At 41.8% G+C, this 11,347-nt stretch overlaps 1 long non-coding RNA gene across 2 annotated transcripts in view; it reads left to right on the top strand.

The window, feature by feature from the left end:
• Positions 1–11,347, top strand: part of LOC138157009 (uncharacterized) — a 130,064-nt gene that overhangs the window by 45,707 nt on the left and 73,010 nt on the right. The window contains exons 2-3 of one of the 2 annotated variants that reach the window (XR_011167267.1): positions 3,301–3,480; positions 5,812–5,867. This is a non-coding gene — a long non-coding RNA (uncharacterized lncRNA). The remainder of the gene's footprint in view (positions 1–3,300; positions 3,481–5,811; positions 5,868–11,347) is intronic. The other variant, XR_011167266.1, reaches the window with a different exon arrangement.

Here is an 11,347-nt window from a genome sequence, read left to right as displayed (position 1 = left end):
CCCTCTTACTTCCAGGGATGAATGTGTGCACAGCAAGACCTCCTGCTTCTTCCTTCCTTGTTCATGAAGCAAAATCTGCTCTCAGAACGAAGCTGGATGTATGTGTGGAGATAGGTCAAGGGTGGTAGAGAGTTGCTGTCCAGAGTGGGTAGAGTGGGTCCTGATTATGAAGGAGGCAAGGGTGGAAAAAATGATCTTATTATGAGATTAAAAGGGTGCAGAGCATATCCTTTACTGCACCCTCCCCTTTGGCCAAGTAGCTCATGATGGATGACTTTTCTGTTGTTGTTTTATCCTGCTAGACAACATCAAAGCCATCCAATTCAATCTAATCAATGTGTATTAAGTGCCTACTAAAGTGCAGGGTACTGTGCTAAGCTCTGGAAATATAATTAACAAAGAAGAAGACAGTCCCTGCCCTCAAGGGCTTCACTATCTAATAGAGGAAAACAACACACAAAAGAAGGCAGGAAAGCAAGGGCAGGGAGGGAGGGACCAAGGGATACCAGGCAGAGTGGCAGATGCAGAATGAAGTGAGCATTCTGTAAAGGAAGGTAGTGGAGGCATTTAGTATTTCACCCTCCAGCCTACCAGGTCATATCCACTGGACAGTTCCAGGGCCACTGGATAGCTCTAGGACCATATTCACTAAGGGGTGAAAGGGACTCCACCTGGAGACCTCCCTCTGAATTTCTCTCTCTCTTTACCTTTCCATTTCTTTTCCTCTCCCCTCCTCTAGTCTCTCCCCCATCCCTTTTCCCCATAAGAGATATCTCTAGGAGGCAGTTGGTAGCCATAGAATTTTTTTTCTTTTTGGAGGGCAATTGGGGTTAAGTGACTTGCTCAAGGTCACATGGCTAGTAAGTGTCAAGTGTCTGAAGTCAGATTTGAACTCAGGTCCTCCTGACTCCTATTCACTGTGCCACCTAGCTGTACCAAGCCATAGAATTTTAATAGATGGAGAAGGACTTTGAGCAGTGACCTAGGGTTGCTCCTTCTGGAAATAGCCTGGAAACTTCTCAGGGACCTCAGGTAGCCCTTTCATCCTGCCAGGGGTAGGATAATCTGATTAGATAATCAGATATGGTTGCGCATTTTTTTTTTTTTTACCACCATCCTTCCAAGTTGAAGCCAGGGAAATATGGAGAGTAGGTATGGGGGCACGGAGCAGTTCTTCTACAGTCCACCCTGCTCCCCATATCTGCAAAGCCTTTGTGTCCATTTGGAATGGGGGCCAACTTTGCAGAAAAGCAACTGGTATGAAAGGCTTTTAATGGTCCATGTGGAGACTCAACCTGCAACTTTGGTTTCATTAATAGAGTCCTGAAGCCCAAGGGTTTTCACACTTTTCAGAGTCAAGTCAACAAGCATTTACCAAATCCCTACTATTTTCCAGATACTGTGCTAAGTGCTGGGGGTATTTAAAAAAAGGAAACAATAGTCCCTGCCCTCAAGGAGCTCACAGTCTAATTGGGGGAAACAAGTTATAAACAGCTATGAACAGAAGATATATACTGGATAAATTGGAAATAATCTCAAAAGGAAAGAAGGAAAGGGAGAAGTCACAGAAATTTTATAATACTTAAAAAAAAAACTATAGTAACTTCATCAAGTAGTAAGGTATAAATATAAATGACAAGTGTTGGGGGGGGGTTGAGTATAATTTCACTGATGTGGGAAACTCAAATGAGTTAATAGTTGTAAAATACCTGGGCACAGTGCCTAACACATAGTAGACACTTAAATGCTTGTTCCCTTCTCCTTCCTGATGTAGAAGTACCCTCTGTGGATGCATATTGGCAGCTCATATTTGGGGACACAGAGATATTAAGTGATTTTCCCCCTGCTCACATGTGTGAGAATCAGGACCTGAACCCAGATCTTCCTGACTCTAAGACCCTATATCTGCTGTGTTAGACTGCTTCTTATAAGACAAATGATAATAAAGCAAAAAACTGTGTGTGTGTGTATATGTATATATATATATATATATATATTACATGTATATGCCTATTTATAGCCAATAATAGCTCATATTAAGGAGGGTGGGTCTGAAAAAATAAACAGTCTAAAAGCGTAGGTCATGAAGATAGTAATACAATTTCTTCACTTCTTTATGGTGTTCTTTTTCTGGTTCCTTATAGAAACAAATATAATTCTCCATTATAATTGCCAACACTTACTGTTTGCTTTCTGACAAGACTCTTGATAGTACTTGGGCACAAGTGCAGGGAGAGGATGAGGCATAATTGGGAGATGTATTCATTCCTCAGACGTTATCAAGGTATCTTTGTATCTTTAGCAAGACGCTGCTAGGTGCCAAGGATGCAAAGATATATCATATCATATCTTATATTACATTATTTTATATTATATTATGTTATATATAATAACAATAGCTATTATTTATATAGCACTTTAGGATTTGCAAAATGTTTTACAAGTATCATCTCATTTGATACTTGCAACAACCCTGGGAGAGGGGTGCTGTTATCATCTCCATTTTGTAGTTAGGGAATCAGAGGCAGACACAAGTTAACTCTGAATTCAGGTCTTTCTGAATCAGGACCTCCTGAGACTTCAGTGCTCTACAATGTGCAATATAGTAGCCTAATATACAATGCCTCTTCTTTACATTATTGGGGGGGTGAGAGGAAGGGGTTTTTAAGCTAGGGTCTATGAACTTATAAAAAATTTCATAACTATTTTAATATAATTTGTTTCCTTTATAATCTTATGTATTTTATTTTAAGCATTTAAAAACATTACCCTAAGAAGGGGTCTATAGGCTTCAACAGACTGCCAGCGGGGTCCAGGACACAGAAAAAAAGGGTAAGAACCTTGCTCTTGGAGCTTACAATCTAAGAGGCAAGATGAGATAGGGACACTAACAGAGACAGAAGAGAAAGGAGCTATTATTTAGAAATAATCTCCTCATTCAAACTTAAAATAATTGTGCAAAAGCTTGTAAGGACTAATTCTGCTTGGGAAATACCAATGGAACTTTGGCATGTTTCTGTGGAATCTTAGGGCTCTGTCTGTGGAATACTTAGAAAAATCCTGTCCTAACCCTCTGACCTCACTGGCAACCAGACAACAGAACAGGGTGGGAGAGAAGGGACTGAGAAGTTCCAGGGAAGAGGCCTTGTTAAGGATAGGAAGCTGGGGAGTTTGGAATATACTGCAATTTGTGTCACTGTCTTTCCAGTTGGCCCAACAACCTGGAACTGGGAATAATTTTATTCTGGGGAGCAAAGGACTGTCTAAAAGATAAACAGGGGTCTCTGCTTTTGTCCCCAGAGACACATGGAGCCCCCACACTTGCAATAACCAAGGAACTTCTGAATCCTGGGGCTGATGCTTGCCCATTCTACTGAAGATGGCACCACTCCCCAGTTTCCCACTAGGAAGAAGACTGACCACACTCCTAGAGAGTGATCCTGATGTCTCTTCTGTGCAGAGCATTCAAGTGTGAGATAAGTGAGTATGTTACAGTCCCTGTTGAGGCTTCTGTCACCATTTTGTCCCTAATTCTGTTAGACATTGCCGTTTGGGCCCCGTAGTCTGAACCAACCACAGGGGTTAGATGTTCTGAGTTCCAATTCTGCCTGATTCTGCCACCCATAGACCAATGCATGGTGAATGAGGGGGCCTTGTACCTCTCCCACCTCAGAGGCTGGAAAGCAGTTGGACCTGGGCCAAATATAGGAGTATTCTAAATCTAGAAATTAGTGACTTTGGGAGTCTCAAATAAAATCAAATAAATACCTGGACCCAGCCTCAAGCAAACCCAAAAGTGAGGATTTCTGCCTGTAGATGAAAGCTTAAAACCAAGTGTCAGGATCTTAGCTACCTCTTACCCTCGGTTGATTGTTCTCATCAAATTTGTCTCTGTAGGATCTCTCAGGGGTTTTTTGTACTTGCAGTGATACATGAATGCTGGATGTTAGGAATTGGTTTGTTTTACCTGGGTGACTCTAAAAAGGGACCACATTTTTACACATAATATCTTATAAGCATCTTATCCCTGAGAAGGAGAGAAGGCCTGAGGCAGAGATAACCAACAGGAGATCTGTGACAAGTTTTCTGATTAGAGGATAGGTTACCTGGGCTGGCCCTTTAGTTGTTGCCCAGCCTGTCTACATCCAAGGCACCTTGTTTTGCCCCAGGCTCTGATTAATAATTATTAATTTATATAATTATATATAATATGATAATTAGTAATAATCTTATTCCTTAAAGCATGGTATGGCCATGACTTTTGTGTCTCAAAGTGGGGAGTGGAACAAGTAAAGTAGAATAAGGAGGAATTATGATATACCTTCATCCTGCTTCAGGAATGACTCCAACTCTTCAGTCCTCAGAGGTTTTTTTTGGTGGCTCTAGGCTCCCAAAAGCCAAATATGCCCTTGGAGTCCCTTTGTTCAGCAGCTGGTTATGCTTAGTCCATGATTCCCCTTAATAACCTCCCCTCCCACACAGCTGCCAAATTTAGAATGTTCCTAGGCAGGCTTGCTACCCTGTCTGCCCCTTGGCAACCCAAAAGGCAGCCCATCCTGTCTTCTCTCGGACTTCATCAGCTGAGGCTTGATACAGACCGTCAGAGCTTTTCTGCAATATTCTGTGAGCTGGGAGTGTTTGGAGCTGTGTCCTCATGTGTAAGCTCTTGAAAACATAGGCTCATGGCCACCTGTTAGCATGTGTGTGTGTGTGTGTGTGTATGTGTGTGTTTGGCAGGAGGGAGGAAAGGGCGGAGTATATTTAGCTCACATACACTCTGTGTATATTTAACCTACATAGTCCTGAGTGTAATGAGCTTTGTTCCTTGGAGGAGGCTCATCTAAACCTACAAAAATTTAGCCTCCAGAAGAGACAGAGACATCTCATAAAAGTTTAGTTCCATGTCTCATTAACCACTCACCCAGAAATGCAGATGTTACCACTCTTGCTTCCTGATCCACTCCCTTCCCCACCTCCCAACTCTAGCCTCTTGGAAATAGGAACTTCACCCATATATGAAACCTCAGTAATACTGATTCACTGAATTAGGGGAAAGAACCTAAAAGTAAAACAGGGATTCTGCCTGTGAGGGGATTTTCCTATAAGCCTGGAGAATGATAGCCGTGTTGGAAGGCTGCTCAATTCTTCATGATACCTAGACCATCCATCCCAAGGCCATAGGTAGGCTGCCTTAGTAGGTAGTGAGTTTCCCCTCACTGGAAGTTTTTAGGCAAAGACTGGGTGGTTGTACAGGGATTCTTCAGGAATGAGTTGGGTTAGACAGCTCCTGGAATCCTATCCATCTTTGAAATTCTGTGATTCCATTTCCCACCACCTGTCCATCTTCTGTGACTGAGATGACCATGTGTATTTTCTTCTCATTTAGCCTAAATGGTCAGATACTCTCCCTGTGCTTGGTTAAGTCTCAGAAACCACAGGGGATAGACATTCAAATAAGTTCTTACTTCTCATTTCGAGAAGCCACAGTCTTCCTCTAGCATCTCACCCCATTCTACCACCTACAGAGAAACTCCACTGCATGTCTCTGGAGTCTTTTCCTCTCCTGTGACCTCCACCTGGAAAGACCAGTGCACATCCATAAAGCAGGGAGCTAGGATGATTTTGGTGCCTCAAAATAGGGAGGGTTAAGAGCTGAAATGAATGAGAGGTGATTGAAAGTCTTGCTGACCTGAGTTAAATGGAAGGGGTGAGGTAAAAGAACCATACCCCTACTTTTTAAAAGCAATATTGTCCCATTTGGTGGGAGAGATTCCCACTGAGTGATCTGATAGTGATGCCCTATCCTTTTAGGGAGAAGAGAGGAGGCAACCAGACCTGTCATGAATTTTTGCTGAGAGAAAGGAAAGGTATTTCTCCCTGGTTCCAGCCTCACTTTTATGCCTGTCGCCTTCTGATCACTTTCAGTCACCTGCTCTGTCCCAGCTCCACTAACCTATGGAAGTGGTCCAAACAATACCTCATCCCCTAGGCGATGTAATAACGAAATATCAGAAAAAGTTATCAGGTGAGAGAACTCAAGGACCATTAGGACAGGAACCTCTTAAGTATAACCACTCCTCTCCCTTCACTACTGTTCTCCTGTGCTTAAGAGGCAGTAATTCACCTGACCCTACAATGGCACTTTCAACTCCAAGCCCTTCCCTGGAACCCGATGTTTCTGTTTCCCTTCATGGGAGAGGCCTTTGAATTTGAGTGCTGCTCCCTGAAACAAACACCCCATGCCCTTGGGCACCACCCCCTTTCTCTTCTTATACTCCCTTCCTTCTCCTACCCCCACTCTGCATGGAGCCCAGATGCTGCTGAGTTCTCAGAATAAGTGTGTCCGTCTCTAGGAAGAATCAACCCAATTGAAGTCAAGCTGGGTGGAGACCTAAGGATAGGGTTTTGGGGTATGATAAGCCCCGACACAGAGGGGGAATGGGTTCCCTGCAGCTTAGGGTTCAAGCACAGTTCATATGGCTTATTAACAGGGCTTTAGGGGAAGTTGAGTTCTAAAAATTCAGACAAGTCTGCTCTCCCCTCACCCCTAACTCTCTACTCTAGTCAGGAGCCCTATGCTGTTGCAGATGACAGTGATACCATTTCAGTCTTCTGTCCCTGACCTTCAACCCTCTGACCTCAGCCTGGTCTTTTAAATCTCTCCCATTTCCCACCCAAAGGGTGATCACCTTCTAAGATAAGGATGGAATTATCCAATAAGTCTAGTTGGCCCTGCCTTTGCCATTCTCTGGGCAGCTAGGTGGCTTAGTGGATAGAGCCCTGGGCCTGGAGGCAGGAAGACTTGAGTTCAGATATTACCTCAGACACTTACTGTGTGACCCTGGATAAGTCACTTTAACCCTGTTTGCCTCAGTTCTGTAAATCTGTAATAGGAGATAGAGAAGGAAATGGCAAGTCATTCTAGTATCTTTGCCAAGTGGGGTCATGAAGAGTTGGACGGGACTGAAAAATATACCATTCTTTCCCATCCTGTTCTTTCTTACCTCTTAGAAACTAAAACCAAGTCTGTTTTTCATCTCATTCTTTCTTTCCACCTTTTCTCTTTCTTACCTGCTTATTTTCCTTTGTTCTATATTTCTTTTCTCTTTTAGAGGTCTCTTACCCTCCCTTACCCCAATATTCCAACTGATCTGATCTTGAAGGGAAGCCCTCAAAGTCTCTGAAGGTTGATACTTCTGTGTCTCATCTGCTTTTGGACACCCCCAGGAAGTTATCCACACAGTGGAGATAAGCAGCAGTTCTTGACTGGTCAGAGAAGAATTTTTTTCAAAGATCAAGTAAGGCTGGAGATTTTTGCTGAATGAAGGAGGTCATTATATAAGACTTAGCATCTGGCATCCAGTCAAGTAAGAATTCCTAGGTCAGATCCCCCATGCCCAAGGTGTCAAATGTGTCAGTTCTCTTACAATGAAAAGAAAAGCCCATTTTCCTCTTGAGGGTCCTGGCCCATACCCTATTGAGTTGGACAGCTGAGGAGTAGAAGGTCATAGATGAATATAGATGCAGTTGAAGCCCAGTGGGAACTTGAATCTGTATGACTATTGGTTTCTTACTGTGTCCAAGAGTTGCCTACTTGGAGGAGAGAGAAAATAAAAACCTCTATTTTTTCCCAGACCACCTCCTTTCCCTGAACAATTTCTTAACCTTCCTTCAATAATCTAGCCACCAGGACTATTCTTCCCACCTGGTGCTCTGGGGACCTCCTCCTATCTTGATTTCCTTAAGAGTCTGTGCTCTAGAACTGCTCTGTTTTTTTTTTTTTAATTTTTTGGTATAATCTTGGGTCCTGAATTCCCTTCCTCATTCTCCTTCCTGCACTGCCTAAGAACTTGGCAGAACTTCTCTGGCCTGGGGAAACCATTTTTGGCATATTTCTTCTAGTCTCTTGACCTTAGTACTATCTGTTTCTACTCCTTTTATACCCTCAGTTGGAGGCAAATGCCTCTTGTTAAATCCTTTTCCTGCTGCTTTGTCCAAAACCAAGAATATAATGATCAAATTGCAGGATCCTCATTTCTCTCCAGGTCAATTCAAGGGTCCAGTCTGTCTCTTCTGCCCAATTCTAAAAGGAATTCTTAAATTAAGAGCCTGCCCCATTTAATGAAGCCTTTCCGTACCCATCACTCAGGTGCTAAAAAATTGCATTTGTTCTCAACTGAAGTGTTTTCTTTCTCCCACTAGAGGATGGGATTGTTTTCTTTACTCAGTCAACAAGCATTTATTAAGTGCTTACAACCTTGCTAGGCCATTGGGGATATAAATGCAAAAGTAAGGACAAGCTTACAATCTAATAGAAGACACAGTTACAGGCTGATTGTCTGACAGGTAGAGGATATGAGGGCCCAGGGTTCAGGTGGAAGGTGACCTTGAAGGAGGCATTAGCTAACCTGCAGGCTTACTCAGGAAGGCAAGGTTCATGTCAGCTAGCATCTCTGATAAAATCAATGACTCCAGGTACTCCCTAACAGTACAGTTGGCTCCAAAGATGGAAGACTGCATTCATCTCCTGCTGCTATAGTGTTTCCTAGAGTCTTAGGCAATGTTGGCTGATGGGGAGGGTCAGGTTTGATATAATAATAATAGCTAGCATTTACGTAGCACATTTAGCTTTCAAAATACTTTATTTCATTTTATCCTCACGACAAGCCTTAGAGGAAGATCAGTCAATTGATAAACGTTTAAGTGATAAACACACCTACTTTGTGGCAGGCATTATGCTAAGTACTGAATAAAAGAAAGGTTAAAAAAAGTGAGGACACAAAGAAAGGTTTAAAAAAAAACCAGTCCAGTGAAGAAAACTACTTGTGAACAGCAAAGTACAAACAAATTAGTTACAGGATAAATTGGAAATAATCATCAAAGGAAAGGCACTTGAAAGAAGGGGGATTGGGAAAGGTATCTTGCAGATGGTGGAATTTTAACTGAGACTGGAGGTGGAGGTGAGGAAGGAGAGCATTCTAGGCATGGGCAATCTGCAGTAAAAATGCCAAGCTCAGGATCCAGTCTTATTTGAGGAACTGAAGAGGTCAGTATCATTGGATTAAAGAATGATTTAAAGGGAGGTGTAAGATGTAAGAAGACTGGAAAGATCGGGGATGTTGGGAGTGGGGGGTGGGGAAGGGCAAGTTGTTGAAAGGATTTGAATGCCAAACAGGATTTTATATTTGATCCTAAGTTGATAGGCAGCTAATGGAGTTTATTGACTTTGTGTGTGTGTGTGTGTGCACATGTGTGCGTTTGTGTGTATGTGTAACATGGTCAGACTTGCTCTTTATATGTTATTCTTATGCCAGTTTTACAGATGAAGAAACTGAGGCAGACTGGTTAAGTGACTTGCCCAGGGTCACACCATTAGAAAGTGTCTGAAGCTGAATTTGAACCCAGGTCTTCCTAACTCCAGATCTAGTGTCTTTATCACTGTGCCTGCCATCTTGCTAGGAGAATGACTAGGGATCATTCAAGACATTTGAAATCTACTCCTGGCTCTTTTTATCTCTCTAATTGACCTCATTTGTAAATTGAAGGGGTTAAGGTCTTGATAAATCTAAGGGGTTTTTTTTCTTCTTTTTTCTGTCTCCAACATTTTACAAGAAGGCAAGAGATAATATTAGTTACCACAAAGCAGTATACAAATATAAGGTGGTATCATCATCATTTTGGGGTTATTTTGTTTGTTTTATTTTTCTTTTTGAACCAGACCTGTGATTTTGATTGTATGGATCAACAAACATTTATTAAGTTCCTACTATGTGTCAGACACTGTGCTATGACCTCAAGATACAGAGATAAGAGTAAAATAATTCCTACCCACAGGGAGCTTACATTCTAATGAGGAGATAATACATATAAATAGGTATATTTGAAACTACTATTTGTTCAGAAAAGCTACAGTATGTTCAGAGGTTGGAATCAGTATAGACCTATAGCTGCTCTTTAATTTATATAGTCTTAGAAAGTTGCTTGGAATACTAAGAGATTAAATACTTTTCCTAGAGTAGGGGCTGAGCAGCAGTGGATAGAGTACCAGGCCTGAAGTAAGGAAGGCTTCATCTTCCTGATTCAGATCTGGTCTCAGAGACTTATTAACTGTGTGACCCTGGGCAAGTCATTTAACCGTATTTCACTCTATTTCCTCACTTGTAAAATGAGCTGCAGAAGGAAATGGCAAACCACTCCCATATCTCTTCCAAGAAAACTCCAAATGGGGTCATGAAGAGTCAAATACAATTGAACCAAAAAATGGGTTGGCATATGTAAGACCATATGAGAACTAAGAATGGCATTTTCATTTTTAAATAAAGTTTTATCATATTTTAAAATGTAAAAGAAGGAAGGAAGGAAAGAAAGAAAACTATTTTTAACTCTCTGGCATACAAAAATAGGTGAAGAGTTGGACTTGGCCCTTGGCCATAGTTCACCAGCCCATGTTCTAGAGCCACACATCCCCTCTGTATCACTGTAAGGACTAGAACCTGGGTTTTCCTGATTCTGAGGCCCGATCTCTTCTGTTATGCCATGCTACTTCTCTGCTAGACTATTTCAGATAAAAATACCAGAACAAATTACAAATATCACTTATTTGGAGGGTTTTTTACATTATAAATTGGATAAAGAGCTGAATTTAGAATCAGAAAACCCTGATTATAATCCAGTCTCTGACACATACTGACTCTTTGATCCTGCACCAGTTATATAACTCCTATGTGCCTCAGGCAACTCCCTGAGATTACTAAGTTATAGATGGACTGTCAATCTGTGATCTCTATTGGTAGAGGGAGTTCTCTTGCTGGGAGCTCCCTCATATTGATTAAGTCTCACAAATATTACAGTATCTTTTCAGGGCTCATCACTGAATTCTGCACATATTAGGTATTTATTTACTATGTGTATAATTGAGTTGTGTTCAGAGGAGGCAGAAATCATCATAGACAGAAACAGGAAGATTTTCAGGGTGTTAATGGGTCTTGAACTAGGAGATGGATAGGATGGGGGCACAGATATAGTTACAGAGATGACAACATTCTCATCATTAGAAACTTCCTCCACTGTTGAAGCTTAGCAACTCATCTGCAACTTATGGTTCCAAAGACTTTGTTGTTGCTCATTTGTTTCAGATGTGTCCAACTCTTCATGAGCCCATTTGGGGTTTTCTTGGCAAAGGTACTGGAGTGGTTTGCCATTCCTTCCTCCTGCTCATTTTACAGATCAGGAAACTGAAGCAAACAGTGTTAAGTGATTTGTCTAGGGTCACACACTGCTAGTAAGTATCTGAGAATGGGTCTGAACTTAGGTCTTCCTGACTCCAGGTCTGGTTCTCTATCCACTG

Source organism: Petaurus breviceps, unplaced genomic scaffold (assembly GCF_028583685.1).
Source record: "Petaurus breviceps papuanus isolate PSGF00001 unplaced genomic scaffold, PetGlider_PUasm1.0 166, whole genome shotgun sequence".
Lineage (NCBI taxonomy): Eukaryota > Metazoa > Chordata > Mammalia > Diprotodontia > Petauridae > Petaurus > Petaurus breviceps.
This window is presented reverse-complemented; position numbering and strand designations above follow the sequence as displayed.